Consider the following 25,848-nt stretch of genomic DNA (forward strand, 5'->3'; position numbering starts at 1 on the left):
TTTTGTCTTTATATAAAGAAAAAGAAAATCACAGCGAGGCACATTATAATCAAATTGTTGAAAAATCAGTGATAAAAGAGAACATCTTAAAAACAGCTAAAGAAAAATTACACATTACTCAGGAACCAAAATAAGAATATTAGCACATTTCTCATCTGAAATATTACAATCCAGAAAACGATGACACTATATGGTTTATATTTATGTGGGTAAATACATTGTTTCTCCTCATTTAAAAATATTTAGAAATTGTTAAAAGCAAACAGATTATAACAAGTGGAAATAAAGGGAATGTCAATAATAACAATTATAACAATAAAAGGATGAGAGGGGCCGGGTGCGGTGGCTCACGCCTGTAATCCCAGCACTTTGGGAGGCTGAGGCGGGTGGATCACAAGGTCAGGAGATCGAGACCATCATGGCTAACATGGTGAAACTCTGTCTCTACTAAAAATACAAAAAATTAACTGAGTGTTGTGGCAGGCGCCTGTAGTCTCAGCTACTCGGGAGACTGAGGCAGGAGAATGGCATGAACCTGGGAGGCGGAGCTGGAAAAAAACAGAAAAAGGACAAGAGGTAGGAAGTAGAAGTATACAATTGTAAGATTCTTATGTTGTAAGTAAATATATGATATTGGTATGCTATTACTCAATGATATAATACGGTAAGTTTGTAAACATGAGAAGAACTACAATTCACCCTTGAACAACTCGACCCCCATGTAGTCGAAAATCCTTGTATAACTTTTGACTCCCAAGAAACTTAACTGCTATTAGCTTCTTTAGAAGTCTTATCAAAAACATAAACAATTGACACGTTTTGTATGTTACATGTATTATGTTCTGCATTATTAACATAAATTAAGCTAAAGAAAAGAAAATATTAGGAAAATCCTAAGGAAGAGCAAATACGTTTACAATTTATTAAGCAGAAGTGGTTCATCATAAAAACCTTCATCTTTATGAGCTTCACCTTGAGTAGGCTGAGGAGGAGGAGGAAGGGAGGGGTTGTTCTTGCTGTTTTGGGGTGGCAGAGGTGGAACAGTTGGAGGAGGTAGAAGGAGAAGCTGGAGAGAGGCTGATGTACTCGGTGTAACTTTTATTGAAAATTATCCACAGACAATTGGACATGCACAATTCAAACTTGTGTTGTTACAACGGTCAACTGTGCTACAAAAATAAAAAGTGGGGTATAGTTACTAAGCCAATATTAGAAATAAAAAAAAATACTTAAAACTACAATATCAATTCAAAACAAGGCAGGAAAAGTGAAAAAATCCTAAGTAAACACTAATATACAACATGTTAATAGATCGAAAAATTCAGTATTATTAAGATAATTTTCTTTCATTGAGCTGCAGAATAAGCAAAATCCCAATTAAAATCTCAGCAGGACTTTTGTAGAATTTGGCAAACTGATTGTAGAATTTCCATGTAATATAAACAATTTTAAATAGCAACAGTGATTTTAAAAATTAAGAGCAATGTTGAAGAACTTACACTACTAGATTTCAAGACTTATCATACACTGCAATAATAGATGGAGTGGGGTATTGGCATAAGGACACATATTTAGATTAAAAGAATAACATAATTTGGATATGTTTACAAGTATATATAGTCTGTTGATTTTTTTTAAAATCAGATTTGCCAATGTAATTTAATGGGAAAAGAATGGTGCTGGAACAACAGAATATCAATGTACAATCACTGACAGCGATTCTAACAGTAAAAGTCAGGCTTTTGGTGGTTGAGGGCATGATGGGACATCTACAAAATAAAGGACAACTATTTCTTACTGCACTGCAGTAAGATGGAAGCACAACGTTAGGTAGTCCTTTTTGGATAGAGGAGGCAGCATAGCTCACATCTGAGGATGCTGTACCAGACCATGTATTAGGTAATACAAATGTTTGCATTCATTAGTGTACACTAACTGTGGTAGAAGTGCTGAAGCACTAAAAATCTTAGTTGACAGAATGATTTGTCCAGCTGATAGCAACCCATGTTTGTCAGGGTTCTCTAGAGGGACAGAACTAATAGGATAAACGTCTAGGTGAAGGGGAATTTATTAGGAGAATTGACTCACAGGATCACAAGGTGAAGTCCCACCATTGGTTGTCTTCAAGCTGAGGAGTCAGGAAGCCAGTCTGAGTCTCAAAACCTCAAAAGTAGGGAAGCTGATAGTGCAGCCTTCAGTCTGTGGCAGAAGGTCCAAGAGCCCCTGGCAAATCACTGGTGTGAGTCCAAGGGTCCAAATGCTGAAGAACTTGCAGTCTGATGCTCAAGGGCAGGAAGCATCCAGCATGGAAGAAAGATGGAGGCCAAAAGACTTAGCCAGTCTGCACTTTCCACTTTTTTCTGTCTGTTTTTATTCTGGCCATGCTGGCAGCTGATTAGATTGTGCCCACCCGGATTGAGGGTGGATCTGGCTTTCTCAGTCCACTGACTGAAATGTTAATCTTCTTTGGCAATACCCTCACAGACACACTGAGGAACGATGCTTTGCATCCTTCAATCCAATCAAGTTGACATTCAATATTAACCATCACACAACCCAAGTGTGAGTACGAGGGGCATGTAGACATGATAACCGAGGTGATGTAAGGAAGAGTATGCATAAATTCAGTAGAATGGGTTCCCTATCTCCAAAACAAATTTATCTACTGTTATTGCATGATGTCCATACATACAAGACAATCACTGAATCCCCCTAATAGCACCATTCTGCATGGAGACCAATTAGCTGCTGGGTGGCGCGTAGTGGAACAATGGCATGTTAAGTTAAAGATTTCAATGGGATGCCTAGCTCAGACATGAGACCATACAAAGATGGGCTATCATTTTTTAGGGTGTGTATTCTAAGTCAACAACCATAATATGATTTTTTTTCCCAGTAGATAAAATACATGAGTCTAAAATCAGGGGCTTAAAATATAAATAACTTACTTAACACCACCCCATTTCTCATTTACAGAGTTTGAGCTTTCCAGACCCGCAAGTTTGGACTGCTTGATGCAGAAGTTCTGGTCGACAAAGGTAGAATACATTGACTCTGGGACACTGCAAAAATTTCAATGAACTTAAGTTATACCTTCTTCCAGTGTACTTCAGGGGACTTTTCCCAAATGACTTGAAGAGAAGTCACTATCCTGATAGGATGATTGATCTGAACTTCAGAGAAAGGTAGACAGAATGTAAAGCAGGAGGAATATTTTTAACAGTAACTAATCCTAATCCACTTTGGTGTCTTTTGATATTGTCTTGTACAACTTTGAGAATCAATGTAATAACACAGCAGCCAGGATCCGAGAAGGCACAGCGACTGTGACTATAGGACTGTCACAGATGAAGGTCTGAGTCTTCCGAAGTTAGGCCACCTGACCAGCAGAGGTGCTATTTAAGGGTAAAGAGGGTGAAAATGCATAACTAAGAAGTATCTTAGCTCAGGCCTCTGTAAACAATACAGTGGGTGGCTTAGAAACATAAATTTATTTCTCGCAGTTCTGGAGGATGGAAAGATCAAGGTGGAGGTGCTGGCAGTTAGTTCCTGGCGAGGGCCCTCTTCCTGGTTATCAGATAGCTGACTTCTTGCCGTGTCCTCCCATAGTGGGGAGAGAGTGAGAGCTTTGGTCTTTCACTTCTTATAAGGACAGGAATTCCACCATGGGGCCCCCCACCTCTATGATCTTAACTAAACTTAGCTATGCCCCAAAGGCTCTTCCTCTCAATGCCATCACATGGGAAGTTAGGGGTTCAACATATGAATTTTGAGGGATACAACATTCAGTTTACAACAAGGATGGTAATGTTGTATCTCAGTTACAGCTCCAAGATCTACTGCAGAGTTGGAAGCTGTGTGGTTTCTTCATTTAAAAAGTCTCCACTAGAGAAACAAAAAAATACACACATACCGGAATCATGGAGAAGCTGCTCCCAACGTATGTGTACACATGGATTTGAGCAGCATGGATTCACTGAAGTGGACACTGTGCTTCACTACCCATTTCCTAAGCTGCTTATTATATAAACTGTTAAGAGTGCTGCTGCCTAATAGAACTGCCTTCCTGGAAGTCCTTCATCTTTTTATCTTTTCCTGAAGCATCTCACATCCAATACTGGTGGATGCATGAGTAAAAAGTTCTGGTCCGGTTGCAATAAATCAGAGAAATGCTAAAAGTTATCCCAGTTCCAGAACTCTAAAATAAGCTATTATTGTGAATGAATCAAAATTCAACTTTTTTTTTTTTTTTTTTTTTTTTTTTGAGGTGGAGTCTCATCTCGTAGCCCAGGCTGGAGTGCAGTGGCATGATCTCAGCTCACTGTAACCTTCACCTCCCGTGTTCAAGTGATTCTCGGGCCTGAGCCTCCTGAGTAGTTGGGACTACAGATGTGTGCCACCACGCCCAGCTAATTTTTGTATTTTTAGTAGAAACAGGGTTTCGCAATGTTGGCGAGGGTGGTCTTGATCAAAGTCCAACTTCTTTGTCTTTAAATTCTGCTTCCTTTCCTTTCCTTCCTGGTGTTAATTCTAAGAACACTACCCAATCAACCTACTCTGCTATGTTTTACCTAAAGTCTGCTTCCCAGGGAGCATAACTTGCAACATTAAAAACTTGAGAACAAACATATAAAAGTGAAAAATCAACAAAGCAACAAATTCTTTGAAATGATGAATCAAAGTAATAAACTCCTAGGAAGACTAATCAATAAACACAGAAAGCACACATTTAAAATATGCAGAATAAAAGAGGATATCACTATAGACTGTAAAGATGTTAAAATATAATGAGGATATTATAAACAATATTATCCCAATAAAATTTGCAACTTATAAGAACATATTTCTTGAAGAAATTTACCAAATTTACCAAAACAGACATTAGAATAAATAGAATCATGAAGAACTTTGCTAAAAAATTTGAAAAGAGAAAAATAATTACAAATACATAGATAAATATAACTTACCAAAATTTATAAAGAATGGCTTTACGTAATCATAAAAGAATTTAAAGAAAACACCAGGCTTGATGCTTTTATGGTGAAGTCTGCTAAAATTGAAAAAAAAATTTTAATTCTATAGACAACTTCAGAGGATGAAAAATAAATATAGGTCAGAAACTCAGATCTACATACAGAAAGGAAAAGCATTTTTAAAAAGTGAAGGCTGAAATAAAGACTTATTTTTCTTATTCTTAAGTGAGCTAAGAAATAGTGATTAGTTCAAAATATTAATAACAATAACATACTTTATTATGTATGTGTATATGTATGTATGTGCACATATATATATAAGTGAAATGAATGACAGTGATGATAAAGGAGATGAGAGAGAGGAATTGGGATATTTAAAAATTATTACTATAAGGTACTTGCACTAACCATAAAGTGGTATAGTGTTATTTCAAAGTGGACTTGTTTAATATATATTTCAAATTCTAGGACAACCTCCAAAAAGCACTAATAAAAGAAGTATAACTAATGCTAAGAAAGGAGAGAAATGGAATTATATAAAATGTTCAGTTAAAACCACAGAAGTCAGTAAAAAAGTGGAAGACATCAGACTAAAAATAAAGGGAAAGAAAAAGACATGCCATGATCTCACTAATAAAAAAGCAAGAATAGCTATATTAATTTTAGACAGAGCAGACTTCAGAGCAAATAGAGGTATCAGAGGTAAATTAGTACAGTCATTATGGAAAACAGTATCACTACTTTGTTTAAAAAAAAGAACCTAAAAATGTAACTAGCATATGATTCAGCAATCCCACTTATGAATATATATCCAAAAGAAATGAAGTCAGTATGTCAAAGGGTTATCTGCACTTTCATGTTTATTGCAACATTATTTGCTAAGACATAGATTCAACCTAAATGTCCACCAATGGATGAATGGATAAAGAAAGCCTGGTACCTATACACAATGGAATACTATTCTGTCTTATAAAAAGAAAAAATATATGAAACAACATAGATGAGACTGAAGGAAGTTATGCTAAATGAAAAAAGCCAGACACAGAAAGACAAATATGGCATGATCTCACTTATACTTGGAATCTAAAATAGCTGAAATCATGGAAGTAGAGATGAAAATGATAGATACCAGAGTTTGAGGGAGGGGGATAGAGAAAATGGGAAGTTTGTAGGCAAAAGGTACAATGTTTCAGATAGGAAGAGTAAGTGTTGATATTTATTGCATGGCAGTGTGACTACGGTCAATAATGTATTTTATATTTCAAAATAACTAAGAGAGTACATTTCAAATGTCTCACCATAAAAATGATGGATAAAGTAGGTGATGCATATATTAATTAGCTTGATTTAATTATTTCACATTGTACACACATATCAAAATATCACACTGCACCCTATAAATGTACAATTATAATTTGTCAGTTAAAAATAATATTAACTTAAAAGGAGGAGCATTGCATAATGGTAAAGGGGTTCATTCTTCCAGAAGTCATAACAACCTGTAATGTATATGTGCCTAAAAACAAAGTATCAAAGTATGGAAGGCAAAAACTGATGAAACTGCTAGGTGCAATTGATGAATCCACTGTTTTAGTTAAAGATTTCATCCTTCAATCATAAATGGACACATCCAACAAGCAGAAAATAAATTTAAGGCCATAGTTGAACTCAATAGCATCATCAATCAACTGGATATAATTGACATCTATAGACCTACTTTATCCAACAACAGCAGAATATATTTCTTCTCAAGCTCACATGGTACCTTAACTAAGATAGAACACATGCTGGGCCATAAAACACACCTTAACAAAAATTTTAAAAAAGAATGATGCATTGTCTGCTCTCAAGCCACAATGTAATTAAACTAGAAACCAATAACAGAAAGATAACTGGAAAAATCTCAAAATAACACATTTCAAAATAACATATAAATTTAAAAAATTAAAAAAATGGGAATACATGAGAGAAAACACTGTAACATTTGTGGGATATAGTAAAATTAGTTCCTAGAATTTATAGCGTTGAATACATATTTTAGAAAAGTGCAGTGGCTCACACATGTAATGCCAGCACTTTGGGAGGCCAAGGCGTGCGGATCTCTTGAGGTCAGGAGTTCCAGACCAGCCTGGCCAATATGGTAAAACCTTGCCTCGCCTAAAAATACAAAAACTAGCTGGGCGTGGTGGCATGTGCCTATAATCCCAGCTACCCAGGAGGTTGAGGCAGGAGAATCGCTTGAACCCAGGAGGCAGAGATTGCAGTGAGTTGAGATCACGCCACTGCACTCCAGCCTGGGCGACAGAGCAAGACTCCATAAAAAAAAAAAAAAAAAAAAGAAGAAGAAGAAGAAGAAGAAAGATCTAAAATCAATAATTTAAGCTTCTACCATTGGAAATTAGTAAAAGAAGATAGGATTTAATTCAAAATAAGCAGAAGAAAAGAAATAATGAAAACTAAAGCAAAAATCAATGAATTTGAAAGTAAGATATCAATAAATAAAATCAATGTAACCAGAAGCTGATTTTTGCAAGGTAAATAAAATGGATAAAATAGATAAACCTCTACCAGGTCAACTAAAAGAAAAGGACAAAGGACACAAATTTTTCATATCAGAGATGGAAGAGGGAATATCACTACAACTCCATTGACAACAAAAAGATAGTAAAGGCATACTATGAACAACTGCATGCCCATAAATTTGACAACCTAGATTAAATGCATCAATTTCTTGAGTAACAAAATCGGCCAAAACTCACACAAAAAGGAATACAAAATCCAAAGAGCCCTACATCTATGAAAGAAATGGAGTCAATAATTAACAACCTTCCACAACAGGTAACATCAGGCCCAAAGAAGCTCACTGGTGAATTCTAACAAAGATTGAAGGAAGAAATTATACCAATTCTCTACCATTTGTTTCAGAAAATAGAATTAGAAGGAGTACTTCTCAACTCATTCTATAGGAGGTCAACATCATCCTGATATCAAAACCAGACAGACTTTATAAGAAAAGAAAACTGCAGACCAATATCTCTTATGAGTATAGATGCAAAAATAAACTTCAGCAAAGTATTTGCAAATTTAATCCAACAATATATAAAAAGATTTATACATCAGAACCAAGTGGAATTTATCCCAGATATGCAATGCTAGTTCAACATCAAAAATCAATTAATGCAATCCATTGCATCAAGAGGCTAAAAAAGTCATGAAATTGTATCAATAGATACAGAAAAGGTATTTGACAAAATCCAACAGTGACATATGACAAAAACTCTCAGTAAACTGTGAATAGAAGAAATCTTCCTCAAATTGAAACAGAATAGCTATGAAAAGCCCACAGTTTAACATCATCTTTAATGATGAGGACCTGGAAGCTGTCCCACTAAAATAGAAAGAAGGCAAGAATATTTCATGTCACTACTGCTTTTCACCATTGTCCTGAAAGTCCTAGTTAATGACATAAAACAGAAAAGGAAATAAAAGGTGTACTGATTGGAAGGGAAAAAAATAAAACTTTGTTCACATATGGCATAATCATTTATGTAGAAAAGCCTAAAGAATTTACCCAAAAACCCTCCTAGAGCTAAGAAGCAATTATAGCAAGGTTGAGGGACAAAAGGTTAATATGCGAAAGTCAATCACTTTCCTATATACCAGCAATAAAATTTGAATTTGAAATTAAAAACACAATGTCATTTATATTAGAACCTACCAAAACAAAAACTTAGGTGTAAATCCAACAAAATATGTACAAGACTTGTATAAGCAATACTACAAAACTATGATGAAAGGAATCCAAGAAATAGAGTGATAATCCACATCCATGGACAGGAAAACTCAATATTGCCAAGATGTCAGTTCTTCCAAACTTGATCTGTACATTCAATGCAATCCTCATCAAAATCTCACTAGTCATTTTGTAGATATTGACAAACTGATTCTAAAATTTATGTGAAAAAGAAAAAGAACCAGAATAGCCAAGACAATATTAAAGACTAGAACAAAATTGGAGGATTGGTAGTATTGACATCAAGACACTGTAAATCTACAGTAATCGAGGTAGCCTAATATTTGCAAAAGAATAGATAAACAGATCAGTGGAACAGAAGAGAGTACCCAGAAATAAAGCTACATGAATGTACTCGACTAATCTTAAACAAAGGATCAAAATCATACTGTGGAGAAGATAGTCCTTTCAACAAATGGTGCTGGAATAACTGGATATGTACATGCAAAATGTTAAATCTAGATGCTAGTCTTACACTCATCACAAGAATTGATTCAAAAAGGTGGAAAAACCTAAGTGTAAATGCAAATCTATAAAACTAAAAGGAAACATAGGAGACATTGTAGATGACCCTGGATTCGCCGATAACTTTTTATATATGATAGCAAGGGCACAATTCATGAAAGAAAGAATTGGCAAGCTGAACTTAATGAAAATTAAAAATGTCTACTCTGTAAAAGATATCGTTAAAAGAATGAAACGACAAATCACAGACTGAAAATATTCGCAAAAGACGTATCTCATGAAGGACTGTTATTCAATATATACAAAGAACTCTTAAAATATAATGATAAGAAAACAATTTTAAAAATGGGCAAAAGACCTGACACCTTAGCAAATATGATACACAAATAGCAATAACCATGTAAAAATATGCTCCACATCCTATATCATGAGGGAAATGCAAATTAAAATAAAGAAATTCCACTAAACACCTATTACAGTAATCAAAATCCAGACCATTGACAACACCAAATGCTGATGAAGATGTGGAGCAACAGGTACCTTCATTCATTTTAGGGGGAATGCAAAATGGTATAGCCACTTTGAATGACAGTTTAGCTGTTTCTTACAAAACTAAACATTCTCTTATCCTACAATTCAGCAGTTATGCTCCTTAGTATTTACCCAAAGGAGCTATAAACATGTCCAAGCAACATTCTGCATATGGATGTTTAAAGCAGCTTCATTTATAATTGCCAAAACACGGAAGCAACCAAGTTGTGTTTCAGTAGTTCGATGAGTAAGTAAACTGTTGTATATCCAGACTATATAATGTTATTTATTGCTAAAAAGAAATAAGCTGGCTGGGCGCGGTGGCTCAAGCCTGTAATCCCAGCACTTTGGGAGGCCGAGACGGGCGGATCACGAGGTCAGGAGTTCGAGACCATCCTGGCTAACACGGTGAAACCCCGTCTCTACTAAAAAATACAAAAAAAAACTAGCCGGGCGAGGTGGCGGGCGCCTGTAGTCCCGGCTACTCGGGAGGCTGAGGCAGGAGAATGGCGTAAAAACCCGGGAGGCAGAGCTTGCAGTGAGCTGAGATCCGGCCACTGCACTCCAGCCTGGGCGACACCGCGAGACTCTGTCTCAAAAAAAAAAAAAAAAAAAAAGAAATAAGCTATCAATCCACAAAAAGACATGGAAGAAACGTTAATGCATACTACTCAATAAAAAGCCAGTTTGAAAAGGGTACATACTGTATCATTTCAACTATATGACACTCTGGAAATGGCAAAAGTATTGAGACAGTCAAACAGTACAGTGCTTTCTAGGGGGTGAGGGGAGGGATGGACAAATAGGTGAAATACAGAGCAAATTCAGGACAATGAAAAATCATCTATCTGATATTATAAAGATGGATACATGTCATTATAAATTGGTACAAACCTATGGAATGTACAACACTAACAGTGAACAATAATGTAAATTTTGGACTCTGGGTGATGATAATGTGTCTGTGAAGGTTCATCAATCATAAGAAATGTACCACTCTGGTGGGGGATGTTGATAATGAGAAATGCTATGCGTGTGTGGAGACAGGAGGTACATTGGTGCTGTGACCCTTCCTGTCACTTTTGCTGTGAATATAAAACTGTTCTAAAAAAAACCATGGTGAAGAAATTTATAAATAAAGACAGGCTATTGTTGCTTGTTTGTTTTATAACCCTGTGTTTTAAGCAAGAGAAAAAGTTGTTCCCAATGAGCCCTAGGTTCTAGTCAGGGCCACAAAACTGTCACATCCTCCAATAAGGGTTGATGATAGCGTTGAAACAAATGAGGCAATGCAGGCCTTTATGTATACTCATGGTTTTTGATTTTTATCACCTTTTATTACCTTTTTCCATTTGGTTCAACAAATGAAATTTACTGATATTTTACATAAATGTATATCGCGGAGCCCATTTCTTCTTTTGCATCAGGCTCAGACATGACTTTTCATGGCACTGAGGAAGAGATTTATTCTTCCTGACTCTGGGGTTTCCTAGTCCTTTCTATCTCCATGATAATGGCCTAAATGAACTGAACTTCCCTAGCACTGTCTCTGCACAATAATCTCATGGGTCTTTTTTCCCTAATCTGACTATTAAAGGCCTTCTGAGTAAAGAAAGAAGATCCTAGGGAATTCTGAGGTAGGCAAAGGTGTTTCTGTTGTACTTCAATTTCCAACTTTACATCATTTTACTTTCAAAGTATGCCCCCATTTTCACTCATCAACATTCATAGTATTTTACCTTTTTATCATCTCAAAACATTTGAGAAATTTGTGGAATAAATTAACTCATTCTGAGGTTAAAAAAAAAAATTAAAATCAGCTGAGTGGGCTCCACACACTGCACAGAAATAGCATCTGTTTTACCAAAATTAAAATTTCGTTAGCTAAAATAAAACACTAGCTGCTAAATGTCAAGTATTAACTCATGGGTGAACTAGTGAAATCTTTCAATAGCCCTTTAAAATTTTTAATAATTACTTCTTAAACTATGCATAAAAACCAGTTTTAATATACAACACAACAAAAACACAGAACAACTTTTTCGAAAAGGTCAAAAGTTTTATTTACAAAACAATGTCTCTGGATGTGGACATTAAAAAGACTACTTCCAAGAAAATTAAATTTTTGAAGTCTTAATTAAATCCAAAATAGGCAATGTGTGCCAACACTACAAAAGACATCAAAAGTCTCTTCATCTGCCGAATGTTGCCCAATTTGAGTACAGATTTTATTTCCCGTGTGAATGCCATGTCCTATTCCCTGAAACCTGAATGACTAACATTGAAAAATATGAGACACGTAAAGTGATAGGTATTATGTGCAAACTTTATTAATAGCACAACAAATAATCTTTAGTGAACAAAATGGACGGTTTCCATGACTGAATCCCAAGAATTAGAATTAGAATGACTGAATGACTAAATTTATAATTTAGATAATATTGGTTTTTTACTTGGTGACTTATTTAGGTAGTCACAATAATTGGTATTTTCTAAGCAGTTAACATGTGCCAGGCATGATAATAGGCTGCTAACATAGTTTATTTGTTTACTTTTCACAAGAGTCCTAGTTAATCTCCTTTTGCATATTTTTCATATGAGAAAGCTAAGTTATATTCTAAGATTAAGGAACTTGCCCAAGTTTACACAGGGATGTAATTCAGGACGTGCTATCCAAAATACAGCACCTTGACACAATAAGTATTTTAAGCTGAAGGAATTGATGAAACCACAGACACAGGAAGCTGTCTCTGAAGCAGGATATAGAAACAGTTAATAGAAGGAATTCACCTTGACCTTGTCTCCTGAAGCAGACCATAAAACCCAGCTGAGCTTCCCCTGAAAATAGGTCAGAAGACTCTCATTTCAGGGGATTTTTGAAACATACTCAGAAGAAAGGAATGTCACAGAGGAACACCAAGAAAAATCTGAAGGGGAGAAAATATAATATTTTTTCTGAGTCCTCACAAGGTCTTTGCTAGGATACCTGTGTAAAAAAAAAAAAAAAAAAAAAAAGACAAAAAAGACAAATGAACAGGAACAAAAAGGTATACACATTTTACTAACGTGTATATAGATATAGGAGTCATGCACAGAGTATGAGACTCAAAGGAAGTGCCAGATAGCTGAAGTTTTTGTACCATCCTGAGGTTACAGAAGGAATAAGGGCAAGGTAGGATATGGGAGGCAGAGAAGAGGAAAGGTATGGTGAGCAAAAGCATTCTTGTCATTGCAGATGAAATCTCACAGGTAGCAACTCTCAGAAAGAATACATGGTGTCCAGCAGTAACATTTTTCTGTCAAACCTTCTTTAAAGGTATAAGACTTTAAGTCTCTTTTTCTGTGAGTTAATCTTTCCTAGATCCGGATAAGAGGACCCTCAGAAAATGTCTGTTTGTGTTGCTGCATATTTTTTACTAATGCAGATTTTCTCTATAATGCAAATCTCCCTACAAAAAGGCAGTTTTTTTCAGAGGTATTTCTGTGGGTTGCAACCCTTCCGAATAGCCATATAGAAATATGCCAAAGAAGTATATTTTGTGGTGAAATATTCTGGTTTCTGTCAGAACAAACAGGTCTTGCTAAATTTTCCCCCAGTTTATAGCTATTAAATCATATTTTCCTTTTTCCCAATCATGTTCCTCCACATTGTCTACTTCTTCATCAGGCTTAGCACAAAATATACACAGTTTTCCCTGTTTCTTTAGTTCTTCACCTCTGAAGTTTCCATATTACAGAAAATGTATATTAAATACATTTGTATGGTTTTCTCTTGTAATCTGTCTTTTGTTATAGAGGTCACAGTCACGAACCTAGTTATGGGCAAGGAAAAGAAAGAGCTTTTTCTCCCCTGCGGTTTCACAGATAGCACATGCAGAAAAGCTGGTGAGACACACATATTCAGCTGGAGAAAATACTTGGCACATCACTTTTTTTTTTTTTTTTTTTTTTTTTTGAGACAGGCTCTCACTCTGTCACCCAGATTGGAGTGCGGTGGCACAGTCTCATCTCTGGTAGAGACGGGGTTGCCTAGGCTGTTGCCTAGGCTGATCTCGAACTACTGAGTCCATTGGATCCACCCACCTTGGCCTCCCAAAGTTCTGAGATTTCAGGTGTGAGCTACTGTGCCCAGCCCATATCACATTCTTAACATATGCTACTACATTCTTTACTCACCAACTTATAGTTCACTACTATTTTCCCTCTCCCTTTCTCATTTTTTAATTTATTAATTTTCCATTACTTGGAAGGAAAAACTCTCATGTAACATAATAGCAATCTGTATCCCTTTAAAAACATTGACTATTTTTACATGCCATGTAAACCTCAGTAAAATGAGTACCTTAGAGAATTATATAGATGCCTCATCAATTCCAAGGGATTCAATATCCTTTCCCTGTTGCAGATCAGAACTTTATCAGGCTACTTAGGTGTGAAGTAAAACTACCTGTTCCTGTTTTCCATGAAGCAGAGCAAACAATAGGCAACAAACAAACAAAAACCCAAGCTTGTTGAAGCAACAATAGCAACGGAACAAATAATAATATGAAATTGCAATACAGAATTCTTTCAAAGTTTTTCCTTCTACTGTTCACAAAAATGTTCACCAAAACACCAGGGTCACCGACACAGGACAAACTGTGCATAATGCAATATGTTAAATAACAAGCATTGTCCATTATAATGAAATGAAACAAGCGTCAAAGGCACAATATTCATAAAACACTTGGAATCCATAACCCACTAAAATTCAGGCTACCAGCCAAATATTACAGCATCTTCAAACATCAGGTAACTTAAGGTGTATGATTTGAAACTCATAACACATAATTTCCAAAGAGCTCTGTATAGGTAAACAGTGGTGATGCAGTGAGCTATTTGTGTCGAGTATGTCTTTGCTGTTTAATTGCTCCAACTCCCTAGAGGTTAGGAGTCTATCACCTGCAGTTCTTCAGCTGCTAAGATCAGAGAATATAACACAGATGGAGTGAGCTCTGGTCTCATGGCTGCTGCTTCACAGAGATAAGGCTGCAGGTTGGAGAAGTGCTTAGCTCTGCCTTCCTCTGAAAGAGCCTGAACAGCTCTCAGTAATTCCCAGTTACTTCTCTACTGTTATGTTAAACAACACTGCCTTGCATACACAGGTGCAATTTGATGAAAGAGAGTTGTTTAAATCACTTGAAATGCCTGTAGCTTTATTATTGCAAGTCTTTGTGTTGTCTCTTGTCTTCTCTTTTTATAAAAAAACTTCTTTTTCCGGCCCACTCCCTCCCTCAGGTCTACTGCCAAACGGCAATGATTTAAGAACCTGGTTAAAATATTGGGTCACATTTCTTCACCAGTTGCCTTGAGCGTGTTTGGTGAGCTATTCTTCAGCCAACCTTGTCATTCTGCTGTCACTCACAGCATTATATTTCTAGGTATGAGAACATTGCAAAAATCAGCTACGCTCATTCAGGAACATGTATTATGTCTGGATATGATCTCACAATTAAAATAAGCCAGTTTTCAGCAGCCAGGGTATGGTAGCTGTAATCCCTTGTGTCACTGAAATCTATACAGTTCTTAATTTTATCAAAAGACAAAGATCATTTTACTTCCAACTCCTAAATATGCAAATACAAACTCTCCACACCCTCTTCCTGTCACTGGAGAGTGGTAGAAAGACTCAGACTGTGCTACTAAATCGGGCTTCATATAATTTACCATTTTGATCAGTTATCATAATTGACATCAGCTTTTGCTTCCTGTGAAGCAGCACGTGGAATACGCTTAGTGCAGGGCCTCCTAGCCTATTTTCAGATATCAATTGATTACCGATGTATTTGCGGCCCTTTCCCTCCTGATATGCCCTTGAGCATCAAGTTCAGTGGCTGTTTTCCCCCACTCAGCCTAGATACTCTGGGATTCTTTGAAAATAAGCTGATATGACTTTCAACAGTGTCTCCACACTTTAAACATTTATCACGAACACTGGTACAAGTGTTCTTTATTATATAGAAACAATGATAAGGGATTCATTGTCATAAGATTTTTAAGCAGTCAACTGATTAAATACTCATTGCTTGGGTTAATTTTACATATTTAAAATGCTTTTTTTTTTTTTTTTGAAATGGAGTCTGGCTCTGTCGCCAGGCTAGGGCTCACTGCAACCTCTGCCTCCCAGGTTCAAGCGATTCTCCTGCCTCAGCCTCCCGAGTAGCTGGGACTACAGGTGTGTGTCACCATGCCCGGCTAATTTTTTTTTGTACTTTCAGTACAGACGGGGTTTCACCATGTTGGCCAGAATGGTCTCGACCTCTTGACCTCGTGATCTGCCTGCCTCCGTCTCCCAAAGCGCTGGGATTATAGGTGTGAGTCAATGCGCCTGGCCAATGCATAGGTTTTTTAATAAGTGTTTCTCATACTTTTCCTTAATCTCCTTTATAGTACTAGCACCTTATTCTTTACTGTTAATATAACATTCTGATTCCCCCTGTAAGCTCAAGGTAAGCTGCTTCTTACTAAAAACCAATCATTTTTGAAACAGTTAAACATGACCAAGCAAAGACTGAGCTGCATGGTCACACTCTGTTATGTAAATGAGGTAATTTAAAACAAACTTAGTGTTTTGTTCTTTTGTATTTAAGCTTATGTTTTACCTAGATGTTTAAGCAACTCTGCCAAATGTACAGTTCACAGTGTATCATAAATACTATTACAAATTTATTAAAATTATTTTCTGACATTTATGTAGTATATATGTATATATATTTTAAACTTTAGTTTAATTAAAAGATGTTAAATAATTTGTAAACCTTAGAAGTAAATTATTTTCTGGATGAATGAATTTCTGATTTTATATAAAATTCAGTTGGAAAATAGCACTACAGTATTCTGTTAGCAGACCACATCTTCTGTTTGATACCTAAGAGACAGTCTACAACCTCAAGTCTCTATGGTTGTCTACAATTCATCTGAGCTCATCAGGCTTACTGGAGAGTCAGGTTTCCCTGTGTGATGCCATATTTCATAGACTAAGCATCTTTCCCCTTTCCCCTGGATGTTCATGGTTTCACACCTTGGAATGGTAGAGGTCACCAGGCTCCTCTAGCCCACAGTGTGTTTCCACGTTGACATCCTCCCAGTGGATACCCCAGTTAATAAACACCAGCAGCACCGATGATGGCAGCAGTTTCTTTTAGTCTCCTAGATGACCCAGAATTTCTTCTTTCCTTCAGTAACTGGTACTTCTGGGAACAATACCTCTGAGAAAACCTGTTTATCTCTTATGATCTCTTGGTAGCTGGGCAACTCATTATTACTTTCTTGACTCCATGTTAAGAATTCATGTTAGGCATGATTTTACAAGCATTCAGTGTCCTGTAGTACAGTGTCATTAAACGAGTATCTGTAAGGGGAAACATGTGAGATATTTTCTGTAAAGTTGGAAGACACAGTTCACAAGACCATCCTCACTCTGAATATCAATTATATGTTTGGGGTTTCCCAAGATCACTCTCAGATTTAACAAGTCACTAGAAAGACCCACAGAATTGACTGAAAGCTGTGATATATTCATGGTTCTGGTTTATTATAGAGAAAGAATGCAGAATAAAATCTGCCAAGGGAAGAGGTGCACAGGGCAGAGTTCAATGGAGTAGGGGTGTGGGTGTTTCAAATGTGAGGCTTCTATTATTTTCAGGATGCATTACCCTCCTGACATCAATGTGTGACAATATGCATAGAATATTGGCAACTGAGGAAACTCTTCAGGACTTTAGTTTCCAGAGATTTTACTGGAACTCCATGTTTGACTGCCCACGTGGCTGGCCTCTAGTCTATGGATATGTCACCCAAAGCTGTCATCATAATTCACATGAAAAGGAGCACGATTTCAAATTATTACATGTAATATGTATGGATCAGTGGAACTTGTGGTTTCCATTGCTCTGTGTGTGTGAGGGTGATGATAGAAACCATGAATTATTTGACTGATGACTGTATTTTAATGCATATCTTTTGAATTTAGCAGGCCAGTAGATTTTTTGTTGGTTCTCAGATCAGTGGAGGTCTCTCTAGCACCTCCAATTTGAGTTTCAGAATCCTATAAAGATAATATTCTAGGTAAGTCCATCGACTCAGGTTTTATTGGTTTACAGAAACATAATTGTATTGTCTTTATTTGGATTTGAATATAAGTAAAATGTTTTCCGTGGTAACTCATTCTTTCTAAAAAGAAATGTGGTGTCTTTCTAATTATTCAGGTCTTGTTTTACATTTTTAAGTAGAGATTTATTATTTTCTTCATAACAGTCTTGCAGATTAATGTTGTTTAACCCTTCTTTTATTTGTATTGTGGGAAAGATACTTGTATTAGTCTGTTTTCATGCTGCTAATAAAGGCAAACCTGAAACTGGGTAATTTATAAAGGAAAGAGGTTTAATTGACTCACAGTTCCACGTGGCTAAGGAAGCCTCACAATCATGGCAGAAAGCAAAGGGGAAGCAAGATATATCTTACATGGTAGCAAGCAAGAGAACGTGTGCAGGGAAGCTGCCCTTCTATAAAATCATCACATCTCATGGGACTTATTCACTATCATGAGAACAGCACAGGAAAAACCTGCCCCCATGAATCAATTAACTCCCACTGGGTCCCTTCCACAATTATGGGAGTTACAGTTCAAGATGAGATTTGGGTGGGGACACAACCAAACTGTATCAAGACTTTTACATTATTTTTTAAAAATCTGGTTATTTCTGATATTATAGAGCTATAGTATAGAGCAGGCATATGGCATAAGGTATGATATATCTTGTCTTGAATCTTACTGTGTTCTCTGATAAATTTGAATATCATGTTAGTCAATGTGCCTATATTTCTATTTATTATTAATAATAAAAGCTATCATTTTTTTAACATTCCATTACTAAGATGACTAAATTCTTCAACTTTCTACTATATTTCTTAAAATAATAATATAAATAATAGTTGTTCAATTGGGCATCGTTTCTTTGTTCTCTGTTAATAAGGGGTTTTCTATTGATTCATGATATTCTTCAATAGGGTAAATATTTTGTGTCCTATTCTTAGTTTGTCACATAATTGTTTTTTAAAAAGTAAAGACGCACACTGATTTCAAATTATTTTTTCATATCTTAAAATATCTTTGTAGAGTTTTCTTTTTAATCTAATAATATATATTTTTATTTCCTACTTTCTCATAACATTTCAGAGTTTTAATTTTTTTGGAAAAATTTTAGCTGCATTTTGTAGTATTTTTATACATTGTATACTCAGTTTTGTTCAATTCTAGTTTATAACATACTTTGATTTCCTGTTTATTTGAATAAATATTTGGAAATGTAAAACATTTGATCTTTATTCCATTTCTTCCTTCTCTCCTTTCTTTTTTTCTTTTCCTTTTAATTTTCCAATACCACTTTCCAAAACTGAACAATTTGTGCTAAATATTTTTATGTTTGGCTTTATTATGTTGTTGGATTTTTAACAGTGCATCCAAAACATTGTTATCCTGGCAAACAGTATGGTTTGCTTAGCTAATAGGTGTTCTCCAGTCTTGCATACCAACAAAACTCTTTGTTTTGACTCCAAAGTTCCCACTCTAAGAGGATTCATTATCATTGGTTTTGGTCATTGAAGCCAATCTTATTCTCCTTGATAAATCCTTGCTTTCATGACTGTCCTTGCTGCTAAAGCTGAGCATGTGACCTAGTTCTGTCCAATGAGTTGTAACTGGAGATATCCTGAGGAAGCAACTGGAAAAAGAATATCCTCTTAGATAATAAGGGGACAACGGATGGAGATAGCTCCTGCTTCTTCTGCCTCCTGCCCTTGAATAAAATCTAACTTTGCGGTGGCTGAAGCTGTGACAATCCTTTGGTATCCCAGGGAAAAACAAGAAAATTATAATAGAAACAGTTTAAAGTCTATATATGTACCAACTTTTCTTGATGCTAGTTGCTGTCAGGTCTTTAAGTTCTGACCAAAGATATGCAACTTTTGATATTTTTCCTTTCTGGTTTATCCTGTTGCATACAGCTCTAGCTAAAGCAATTTTTTTTTTTTTTTTTTTACCTTAAGGTGAATTGAAAATGGAATTCCAAATAAAAATGATGTAACAAGATAAGAAGATGTTAGATCTCCAATTCTGTGGAGCATCTTTTCAGCCGTGGTTCATGTATCTGAACTTTTACACAGTAAATAATTAAATTTCCATATTTTTAGCCAATTTTTATTTTGAATTTTCTGTCCCTTAAATCTAAAACTAATCTTAACTAACACTGGTGTTGACTCAGAATCCTGATTTTTTTGAGATGAGTAAGGAAAAGTGTGACTGCTTAACTTTAGGTTCTTGTTAAGTGAAATATTCTCTTACCTCATGGTTGGTTTTTCGTTGCTTGTAGGAAAAGTGTTCACTATAAAAAATAAAGACTTCCCAGATATAGTCATAGATTTGATAACTATCCTTATTTGTTATATTAAGTTCTCTACGTGAGAAGAAAAGGAACTGCCAATAACCTACAGAATTGATACTTCTGGAGTACATTTTGCAGCATCATATTTGAAAATGAACCTATTTACCTCTGTTGCTGATTTTCATAGAGCTTTTAAAGAAAATAATCTCCCTTATAAGATAGCATTTCCATTTCCATATTTCATAGCTATGTTATAATATAGTTTTTTTAGTATGATAGCATAATTTCTATTTAATTTGATACCTGACTTAATATATGTATATCTATATTTATCTATGTGTTTAAATTCTAATATTCAAAATTTTTCCAAAAACACAATCTGCCCTTTGTGATATGATAAAGCCCAGATAAAAAGCTCTTAATTTTTGTCATTTTTAATGGCTTAAATAAAAGCTGTCATCCAAATATAAAGCATTCTTGGAGACACTACATATTATAAAGATCGTGGCTAGTGGACTGAGTTTAGTAAATTAATATGTAAAAAGTTAATTCTAAGTTAATTTCATAAAGAGTGTCCAGGGTACAATAAGTAACTTGAAGAAGACAATTGTTCAGAAAAGTAGAAAGTTGTTGCTTTTTCCAGCTGGTTGATATTTCAGGGTCATTTTATATTTTAAAATTACCAGTCTTTCTACCACTTGAATGTCTTGGAGTTGTGTATATGAACACAGTCAACTCTTCTATTGCCTTGAGCATTGCTGGAGGATATTCAAGTTATTTGCTGATCTCTAGCTATGTTTTAACCAAACTTTATTTTAGAAAGAGTCCCTAGGTGCAACTATGAGGCATTTTTATGCCTCCTTTGATTGATTCTTCCAGCCATAGCCCTCGGTGATTTGGTAATACTTTAAATCCTTGCCTAAGTTGTTTCACTATTAGATAACCAGTGTGTAGAGCTGCCAGAATATTTGTATTCCTTTCTCTGTGGCCAAGAACTGACTTAATGTTCCCTGAAAGAATTTTATTGTTTGATGGCCCTCCTCATTCTGTTTTCTATGGTCTGTGGTTTTACAGAAAACGTATTATCTTTGAAGTTAGACCTCATCTTCTTATCCTTCTAATCCTATCACTTCCAGTTGTTTTTTTTTTTTGTCTTAGAGATGGAATTAAAAGGCAGTCATACCTGATTTTGAAACTAAGCCCCACTAGTGTCTAACTAATGCTAAAAACTGACCTCTTAACCACAAGTCCCATAAACTGCACATTGTAGAAAATAAAGTTGTGATGTAATAGTGCCAGTCACATGGTAATTGCTTAATAAGCTTCAGTTTCTCTCTTTCCCATTTACTCATATTGCAGTTCTAATTTGTCCTTTTGTATTGAAGAACTAATGGGCTTTTTAATAATAAATATAATCTTCAGTCAACATTTATTGTATATGTATACTCAGATTTAATCAATAATTTGTTTTTATTCTTTTTGTTCTTGAGCTAACTGGTTGCTAATTTGTAACTCAGAACTTTTCTGATTAATTGGACAACTATGCATTTTTTAAACCAGAAATAAATGGTTGAAATAGAGCAATACCAATTTGTTACTACATTTGGAAGAGGATGCACATTTTTGAATTTATTGAATAAAAGTAATTTTTATGGTTAAACCATTCATTAGTACTTTAGAATATATTAATCTGGAGTTTTCAAACTTATATTCAAGGTGATTGTATGTTAAATTGCAAATAATATTTTATATTCAGGTTTTGTAAAAAATATTGTTTTGCCTCTCTTGAGCTTTAAGCATTGATTTACATAAGGTCTAAATGATCAATTTTTTAAGTGATCAATAAGTGATCAATCTTTGTATTCAACATGACTTTTATGTTCCCAAAACTATCTGAATCTCACCTGGAATTTTGTACTTACACTTCAGGATTCTTAATTCCATAGCAATATTGTTCTAGTTTTACATGCAGGAAAATTTTGCTTTTAACTTGTGGTGTAAAACCAGGATATTTTCTTAGCAGTTAACTGTGTGTGTTTGTTATTTTAGCTACTGTAAATTGGATTTATGCCTGGGATTTAGTAAGCTCAGGACAAAGAAACTGTGTGTGTGTGTGTGTGTGTGTGTGTGTGTGTGTGTGTGTGTGTGTGTGCGCATTTATTTATTTATTTTTTGAGACGGAGTCTCGTCGCTCTGTCACCCAGGATGGAGTGCAATGGCGAGATCTTGGCTCACTGCAACCTCTGCCTACTGGGTTCAAGCGATTCTTCTGCTTCAGCCTCCCGAGTAGCAAGATTATAGGTGCCCACCACCATGCCCAGCTAATGTTCTATAGTTTTATTAGAGACAGGGTTTCACCATGTTGGCCATGCTGGTCTTGAACTCCTGACCTCAGGTGATCCACCTGCTTTGGCCTCCCAAAGTGCTGAGATTACAGGTGTGAGCCATTGTGCCTGGCTGAAACTGTTTATTTTTCTGAGATTCCAATATGGTGGGCATCTCAATATTTTTAGGAAAAATAAAAGCTTTTATTCCTAAATAAGCTTTTAGAAATAAAAAAATTTGCAATTTTTAAAAAAAATTCAAAACTTTTTTCCTTAATCATTTTACAAAGATACTAATGGGAGAATTAGTCCATTAAAACTAATGAATGATATTTTCTTTTTCCACTTAGAATGTAGAGTTGCAAGAGGATGTCTCTTCAGCCCTAACCACGAGAACCTTAAAGTCATAGTTTCTTAAGCTCATTACCGTGGCAGCAAGCAAAGAAACCTACTAACTTATAACCCACACAGTGATTTGCTTAGAACAGAAGTAATCCACAAATGCTTTAATCTGTGGCCAAACAGCTGGATAATGAAGAAGCCACCAAAGCTATGACCAAGAAGAAAACAGTTATACGTTCAATGAGTTGTTAAAGCCTAATAACAGACTGGTATGACAGAATCCCTAGGAGTCACAGATGAAAAATATCTGCAACTATCTGCCAACTCTTTCCCACAAGCCTTATTGAGCTCTCATGAGAAAGATCGTGGGCAGCACAGGAGAGCTGAGACAGATTCCATGGGAGGTTCAGGTGTGTGGGGGCTGCTGAAGTCTGAGGAGAAGAAGTAGGACTGAGAGAAACCTCTGGACACTTCAGGTACTCATCAAGTGGTAATGTGATGAGCCTGCTAAAATGTGAGGGCAGAGCAGTAATACTGCAAGAAAGTCCTTAGGCCACGGTGCCTTATACTTAATAGGGAAAAGCACCTCTCTGTGCCTAGAGAACAGGTGAGAATGACCTCTAAAGGTGCAAATGTACGGAGATTACTGAGGTCTAAGGACCAGGAGAGAAAAAAAAAAAAAAAGGAGGGCATCCCTATATGCATTCTGGGACTGACAGTAAGCATGCAGCAGAAGCCATTTGTAACTGGGTGTTGGGAAAGAAAGATGAGATAAAACTATCCCAAGTGCATGAGCATGAGACGTGAGGACAGGAAAATAAATGGTTCAGACACTCAGATCCCAAGTTGATTAAAAGAAAGGTTCTAAAACTATCCTTAAATAATTTGAAACCTGTAGGGAACTAAATCTACCTGAAGCAACAACAGGGTTTAGACCTAGGTCAACTATAGACTAGGTTGACTCAGAAGGAGCATGCCCTTTTATTGGCACAAATATTTACTTCAGCATCTTTTTTTTTCTCACAAATTGTCCAGACTGTAAGCAAAATTTATTAGACAAATGAAGAGGAAAGAAAATGAGACCCACTATCAGGAGAGAAGCAGTCAAGAGATGTGAGAATTATCAAACAAGACTTAAAAATAACTGTAATAAAAATGTTGAATGGTCTTAAGGAAAGGCCAGCTATTTTAAAGTAACTATGTGAAATACGTTAAATGACCTTGGGCAAAAAGCAGATGACAACGAGCAGGAACAGATGGGAACTGCCAGCACAGACAGATATGATAAAGAATAAGGTCAAAGGAAAATGCTAGAAATTAAAAATATGGCAACAGAAATGAATAATCCTTATGATCAGCTAGCTTATTGGAAGACTGTGCAGAGCAGAGGAAAGAATCAGTGCGTCAGTGACCAACATGCAGGTAAGTAGAAACTGTTCAAATTGAAATACCAAAAGTAAAAGACTGTATTATTCCATTCTCTCATTGCTATAAAGAACTACTTGAGACTGGGTAATTTATAAAGAAGAGAGGTTTAATTGACTTAAGGTTCCACAAACTGTACAGGAAGCATGGCTGGGGAGGCCCCAGGAAACTTACAATCATTGCAGAAGGCAAAGGAGAAGCTGGCACATCCTTCATGGATGGAGCAGAAGGAAGAGTGAGTAGTGGGAGGTGATACACACTTTTAAACAACCAGATCTCATGAGAACTCACTCACTATCATGAGAACAGCACGGGAGAAATCCACCCCCATAATCCAATCACCTCCCACCAGGCTCCTCATCCAACACTGGGGATCAGAATTCTACATGAGATTTGAGTGGGGACACAAATCCAAACCATATCAAAGAGTAAATAAAAGAGAATGGAGCTTGCATGATTTGAGGGATACTATAAAATATAAATATTGAATATAAAACTAAAACATAATATGAAACATAGTATTTGAAGCTCAAGAAGCTGAAGTAAAATTGCATGTAAAAAATGATTTGAAGATAGAATAGCAAATGTTTTTTCAAAATTGGTATTATATCAATTCACAGGTTAAGCACAATGTGTATGCTGAAACTGTACATGGACATATCATAGTGAAACTGCTGAAAAACAAAGAAAAAGAGGAAATAGTAAAAACTGGTGGAGAAAAAAAGACATTATATTCTTTAAGGTGGAATAACATATAAGAGAGTTGCTGATTTCTTACCAGAAATCATTGAAGCCAAAAACTGTTAGAATGAAATCTTTATACTGTTGGAAAAAAATTATGCATAAAAATTTCTATATTCAAAGACAACAATCTTGTAAAAATAAAGGTATGTTTAGGTAAACAAAAGCTCAAAGAATTTGTCTGTAGCAATGCATTACAAGAAAGACTAACATAAGTTCTTCAGGCTATAAAAAGTGAATATCTATAAATCTAATACACATAAACCTAGAACATCAGAAAGAGCAAATATGTAAGTAATTAGAGCAAATATGTAAGTAATTATAAAGAACATATTTACAAAAATTTCTAAATATCTACATCTATGTTCATGACTTTATATCAATATTTATATCTATCTCTTTAAATATCTTTAAGATACTATCGACTGTTTAAAGCAATGTAACAAAGAACTGTGATATCCTGTAACGTTTGTATAATTAAATATATGATGAGAGTACAAAAATCAGGAAGGTAATAATTCAAATTATATTTTTGTGATATTCTTATTGCTTACAAAGTCATACATTATTTTAGAAGCAGATTGTTATAAATTAAACATACATAAGAGAAACCACAAAATAAATAACACAGAGAAACATAACTAAAAATGAAAAGAAGAGATAAAATGGAATACTAAGATATCAGTTCACTCTAGAGATGAAAAACAAATACCATTGTAGTAGACTTAAACTCAAACATAGTAATTGTTACATTAAAAGTAAATGTCATTTGGTTCTTCTAGAAAGTTTACTCACACAGAGTAGAAGTTCAAGATATTTTCTCATGGTAACAC

General features: G+C 35.4%; 1 long non-coding RNA gene across 1 annotated transcript; it reads right to left on the reverse strand.

Annotated features, from left to right (window-relative positions):
- Positions 1-1,084: 1,084 nt before the first annotated feature.
- Positions 1,085-25,848, reverse strand: LOC106999418 (uncharacterized). The gene is made up of 2 exons (XR_001446234.2): positions 25,811-25,848; positions 1,085-3,885 (listed from the first exon to the last, which is right to left on the reverse strand). It is a non-coding gene; the product is annotated as an uncharacterized LOC106999418 (long non-coding RNA).

This window comes from Macaca mulatta, chromosome 7 (assembly GCF_049350105.2).
Source record: "Macaca mulatta isolate MMU2019108-1 chromosome 7, T2T-MMU8v2.0, whole genome shotgun sequence".
NCBI lineage: Eukaryota > Metazoa > Chordata > Mammalia > Primates > Cercopithecidae > Macaca > Macaca mulatta.